Source organism: Punica granatum, chromosome 5, assembly GCF_007655135.1.
Source record: "Punica granatum isolate Tunisia-2019 chromosome 5, ASM765513v2, whole genome shotgun sequence".
Classification (NCBI taxonomy): domain Eukaryota; kingdom Viridiplantae; phylum Streptophyta; class Magnoliopsida; order Myrtales; family Lythraceae; genus Punica; species Punica granatum.
Genome location: NC_045131.1, coordinates 15,407,253 through 15,413,587, shown reverse-complemented (window position 1 = coordinate 15,413,587; position 6,335 = coordinate 15,407,253). Strand labels below are relative to the sequence as shown.

General features: G+C 39.3%; 1 long non-coding RNA gene across 6 annotated transcripts; it reads right to left on the bottom strand.

Moving 5' to 3' along the window:
- Positions 1–451: 451 nt before the first annotated feature.
- On the bottom strand, positions 452–5,987 carry LOC116209532. 6 transcript variants are annotated; one of them, XR_004157270.1, is made up of 5 exons: positions 5,595–5,987; positions 4,835–4,963; positions 3,421–4,585; positions 3,144–3,254; positions 452–2,969 (listed from the first exon to the last, which is right to left on the bottom strand). It is a non-coding gene; the product is annotated as an uncharacterized LOC116209532 (long non-coding RNA). The 6 variants fall into 6 exon arrangements; XR_004157271.1 differs by having other exon boundaries at positions 3,421–3,616; positions 4,476–4,963; positions 5,595–5,986; XR_004157269.1 differs by having other exon boundaries at positions 3,421–3,616; positions 5,595–5,980.
- Positions 5,988–6,335: the final 348 nt, after the last annotated feature.

Here is a 6,335-nt window from a genome sequence, read left to right as displayed (position 1 = left end):
TAATTGTGTTGTTGAATTGTGAAAAAAGTAAACACAAATTGCTTTCTCTATCTATTTCGATGAGACTATAGTCACATCCTGCTCACCCGCAGCATCTCTCCTGTAATCCATCTTCACCTTGACTCCAAGCCCGAGCTTTCTGAGCATTTCAAACACATTGAACTGCTGCTCTAAGTAGATGGGCAACGCAGCAATTGGAACCCTGAACCATAGAGTCTCCAGTATGGAGTTACACCCGCAGTGCGACACGAACCCTCCGACTGCTGGGTGCACCAGGGCTGCCACCTACAGGGCCCACCCTATCACACTCCCAATCGCAACCATCCACTCCAGGTATCCTTCTGGCAGGGCGTGGCTGAGGTTCGCATAGCCACTAGGGTGCCCCATTGTTAAGTCTCTTAATTCAATCCTCACGGTAGACCAGTAGAACTCAATTTATAGAGAATGCAGATTTTTTAGAGAGAAGAGAAACTGTCTACTTCTTCATGAATTGGAAAAACTTCAGTTACCAACACCAATAGACACCAGTAGAAAACATGAACAGAACAAGACCAGAACTGCACTTAACGTGCAAAAAGCAAACTCCTAAAAATATGCTAACTGATTCCTTAAAAACAGCAACCTAAGAAAACAGATAACTACATGATTGATAAAAAAACAAAACGACATAGCAAGACTAGCAGCAGCTCTGATGCACTTCAACTATTGTAGCTCCAACACTCCTCCTTGGATCAGTTGCTGTTGCACACTTCAATCTTCTCCCTTAACAGCTCAAACATTCCAATCTGAAAGGACTTGGTGAAGATACTTGCAAACTGGTCTTCTATTCTGCAATGCACCGGCATCATTTATCCACTTTGCTTGATTGTAGACGAACACATCAGTGCTTTCTTCTTCCACAATCTGAACACCATTGCATGCTCTAGGAGTCTCCTTCAGTCCATAGACCTTCTCCTCCTGTTTGTTCACAGAGCCATCAAGAACGAGTTTTGTCTTGGACTCTATAATAGCCAACTCCTCCTTCATTCTATCTATCCTTCTTAGATCGGCTTTGGCTTCTTCACATCCGACAGATTCTCAAACAACAACTTTGCAACTCTGACATTTGACCTTCTCCCTTTAACAGATTGATCATCATCCACATTAGACTTCATCTTCAATGGATCCAAAGAAAAAAAACTTATTCTTCATTGGAATTTCAAGTAACTTATGACTGATTGAATCGAAATCAAACACTTCTTCTCCTCAAACATCACCTTGTATCCTTTCTCTACAAGCTGACCAACACTCAACAAACTTTGGGCAATTTTAGGAACATACAAAACCTCATATATCAGTTTTGTATCAACACAACTCTCTATTTGGACAGTTCTTTTATCCTTCACTGTCAAGTACTCTCTATTCCCAATTCTTACTCTTGCTGTTACTGATCTATCAAGCTCCCTAAAGAGCTTCTCATCACTTGTCATGTGGTTAGTATACCCACTATCAACAAGCCAACAACCATCTGAAACACGTGAGCTAAAACAAGAAGCAACAAAGAGTTGTTCTACCTCTTCTTCAACTGCAGTTTGTGCTTCACCTTGCTACGGAGTCTCCTCCTTGCAGACGATCTCAGCATGCCCCAACTTTTGACACTTCCTGCATCTCATGTCAAACTTCCTCCAACACTTATAGTTTGGATGATTTCTCTTTCCACAATGCTGAGAAGGAGGATGATTTCCCCTTTTGTTATTGTTCGATCTTTCTATTGCAACAATCTCATAAGCACTACCATATTCTTTCAACTTCTTTCCTTTTCCACTAGAACTTTGCTGCATTTTGGCTTGCAAAGCTCTTTCAACCATTCCTTGTTCAGCAATCCCTTTTGTTCTCATAGTACTTCTCTACTCTTGAGCTTGCAAAGCACTAAGTACTTCAGCAAGTTTGATGTCTGAAAGTTTCTTATTGTTCTCCAGTGAAGCAATAGTTGCCTTGAACCTTTTTGGTACAAAACCATAATCTTTTGCACCAGCCTATCATCCTTGATATCAGTTCCTAACACTCTAATCTTGTTAGCAATCTCTACAAGCCTATCAACATACTCCTTCACAGTCTCTCTCTCTTCCATCTGAAGTCTTTCAAATTCTTCAACAAATTTAACACTTTCATACCTCGAATCTTCTCATCTCCTTCATATTCTTCCTTCGAGTAATCCCACATAGCTTTTGTTGAGTCAAGCCTCATGATTCTGGTGAAGATGGTGGGTGACACAGCAGCATAAAGACAAGATTTTGCCTTTGCCTTCCTGGTCTTCTTCTCCTTGTGCAGCTTGATCTGAGCCATGGTTGGATTGTTAGGAAGGGGAGCCACCTCGTAGTCTTCTTCCACTGCTTCCCACAAATCACAACCTTCCATAAAAGTTGTCATCTTCACAGCCCATGCTTGATAACTCTCCCCATCGAACACAGGTGGTGCCATGGCAGAGAATCCACTCGAACATGCCTCCATCTTGCCTTGATCTTCTATGGATGCAGTCAAAACACTCGGTCAACCTCACAAGTCTCTCACCCCCACAGGTCCCTTAAGATCAATGGTGCTCTGATACCACATTTAAGTCTCTTAATTCCATCCTCACAGTAGACCAGTAGAACTCAATTTAAAGAGAATGAGAGAATGTAGATTTTTTTAGAGATAAGAGAAACTGTCTACTTCTTTATGAATTGGAAAAACTTCAGTTACCAATACCAATAGACACCAGTAGAAAACCTGAACAGAACAGGACCAGAACTGCACTTAACGTGCAAAAAACAAACTCCTAAAAATATGCTAACTGATTCCTTAAAAACAGCAACCTAAGAAAACAGATAACTACATGACTGATAAAAAAACAAAACGACACAGCAAGACTAGCAACAGCTCTGATGCACTTCAACTGGTGTAGCTCCAACACCCATCTTTCCCTTGGGTGGTGGCTGATATCCTTAGACCTTACAATCCATCCAAAAGTAAAGTTGACATTGGAAGTTAATAGAAGAATTGAGCTCCAGAGACTGGACTATTAATGGGAAATTACCATAAAAACTTCTATGAAGTACTTATATGTGTCAAATTTATTGCAAATAAATAGAAATTGGCACCCAACACAAATTGAGAAAATTTACCTTAGTAGTAAAATTTTGCGATCTCGGGACGATCATATCATCAGTTCCTCCATAATCCAAAAATTTCATTGCTATTGGTAATGGATGCCAGGCAATGTTTCAGAGAGATATCTGCAGTTACAAAATGAGGAATCTACATGAAAATGACATTAGCAAAGTGAAAGAACAAGTCTCTATACATATAAGGGGAAAAAAGCTTGTTCTGCCTAAGCAGAAGCAGTGTTGGTCAATAGAACTATTCATTTCAGCGCAATCCACTTGCGGCCACGAGGATTACCTTTCTGGACATCTTTTGACATCCCGGTACCGCTCTTTATGGTCCCTACCTCAGTGTCACTTCTCTCATCAAAAGGGTCTGTCTTTTCTGTGGATTCCTCGTCTTCTTCTGGTGATTTCCCACCATTACCAGCTGACTTGACAAGTTGCTCCCTGAGTTTCCCTTTCTTTGAATTTAAGACACTAAGGAACTACATCTAAGAACAAGCCCACAGTCAGGGTCATGATTGAGATGCAATCCTAAAGGTTGCTCATTATATTCAAGTGGCAAACAAAAAAGTTTGTTCGGTTGTGCATTATCAGTGAATTATAACATAAACCGGACCAGATTGGACAAGAAAACCCAACATTATCAATTTGATTTGGCTTGGTTAACCAAACAAACAGAATTTTCAAGCCCTTTCTCTTATCTTAGTTTCTTCTTCTTTTTCTTTCTTCCTTTTCCCTGTTCTACTTTACTCAGAGAAGACGTAATCAATCCATCTTGTTCATAAATGATAAAACTTCATTATTCTAGATAAGGAAAAGGCAAAACTGCAGGGGCTGCACAAGACCGAGTATACTAATTGAGCACCAAGAGACCAAAAAATAAAAAAATAAAAAAAAAATAAAGAAGAAAGAAAAGAAAAGGTTACCAACCAAACCAAGTATACATCTTTGCTGATTTCATTTTTTCACCCTATGCATACATCAAACACTCCACAAAAGACAAGTTAAACTCAATATATAAATAGCAGAGTAGACAACATGAGTTATAGTCATACGCTAAACGTAATTCTGTAGACAGTTACTCTTAAACAAGTTGCAGAATTATGGAAACCACTTGTCCTTTCACATATAACTAACTTTCATGCTGAATCATTACGTGGTTATTAGAGTGAAAAACTGCAACAAGCACATAGTTTTAATACTAAAAGATAAAGATTACTCTGGAGGCTCTAACTTACCTCTAAGAGGTGCGTAATTATCAGAAACTATATCTATCACAAAAACAAAACGCACCTTTGCTTGGATAAATTACTTATTCCTACGTTAAAAGCGGAAAAAAGAGAAGACCTTTGCATAGATTGCAGACTCAAACTCTGTCTTCTCATTGCTGAAATTTTCACTCTGTTGCCAGGCATTTCTCAGCTTCCCCTTTCAACCTCTCAGACGATTTAGTTTTTCTGACAACTTCTTACCGTTAACAGATGACAATCAAATAAGAACTCAAGAGTTTCATTGTAGTGTGAACCAGTTAAGGTAATCAATAGTTTTACCTTTTAGTCATTTTATCTTTGATCCCAGTGAATCAAATGATACTTCAAACCAGAGGAGATAGTTTAGGTGAAACTAACGATTTATTCCTTCTCCAAGCAGCCATATAAAAGATCATACTAATAATGATTAACCAATTATAATCTTAGGAGGCTTACACTGAGCCTTATGTTTGCATCCACAAGAAAGTCCAAGATTCCTGATTTGGTCAGTTGAGGATTGGGTGAAGGTTGGCATTTGCATTGCCATTCCAGCTTTGTCCCTACCTTCTCAAAGGTCCATGACAACTGCAAAACTCGATAGATCAGGTAGATAAACGTCAAGGTCATCTAATGAAACGGGACCGAAGGTAGAACCTGAGTGTATCAAAATATCAATCTTAAGATACAACCAACATATTTCTTTCATCCAGTACAGATACAAAGATTGGAAACAGAAAGTATTCCAGCAAAGTATTTAGTAGATTTACATCCACAAACAAGAATATCAGCTCAGTCCTATGATTTAGTAGATTTACATCTTCGTTCTGTATGCTTTCCCTTTTTCTTTTTTAATGGTTTTGAGGATATCATCTGCAGGGAATGATCTATCAGAAGATAGTATCAATTTGGGTCATCCACCCAATTTTCTGGCGATATTGATTGAATTAACTAAATCCTGTAAAATATGCAGCCTGAAGCTCAGCCCTAAAGGCGCCCTTCAGATACCTCCATCCCCCTTCCTTGCCATTATACGTTAATGCCCGAGAAAATTTACCCCAGCTACGAAACGAGTTGAAGTAAACTTTTCGAGCCAAAATCATCTGACCAAAGCATCCCTACAGCCCAACATTTGATTAATCTCTGCAATAAATATTTAATTGCCCCGGAAAAATGAAATAGAATTTTTAGGGGAATGACGCCGGAGGAAAGCACATACTCTTCTCTGCAAATTCAATGTAATCTGCCACTGGCTGGTCCCACTGAGCCGCTCGTTCCCTCACTTCTTCCTCCGACGCTGTAAAACCCAGACGCGAAACCGCGAAGGGTTGAAACTTGGAGACAAAAATTTTCAAGATTCATGAGGAGATTCAATCGAACAGGCGAGTAGGATGAAATTTGACCTTTGCAGACCCAAGAGTCGGGGTCGTTCGTGATGGAGAGGTCGAAGTGGGTGTCGTACCATGTGGCCTTGATGAAAATCGGCTCGATCTTGTCGGGCTCGGTAGGATTTGGGAGCTCCAGCTTCAAGCACGAATGCCTCGGCGACTCCATTACTTTACTGTTGGCTTACTTCAGTGAGAGTGTGTTATGAAATATTTTGAGCGCCCAAAAAAATATTTTGAGTTTGTTATGAAATATTTTGCTGCGAGTCAACACGTGAGTGCTCAAAAAAACATTTGCCATCGATTTTTTCCTTGAATTTTCAAAAACTATAACGAAAAGGCCCTTTTGGTTTCCAATTATCGGCAAAAAAGACCCTTTTTGTTAAAATCTTTAAAAATTTCAGGGACTAAATTGATGGCAAAGTTTTCTGTAAATCTACTTATTGGCTCGCAACAAATTTGAACACCCAAGTGTTAGCGTACTCAAATATTTTGAGTTTTTGACTTTTGAGTCAAAGCCCTCCTGCAAATGATTATTCACACATTCTTGACAAGCTCTGTTAAGATTAAATTTA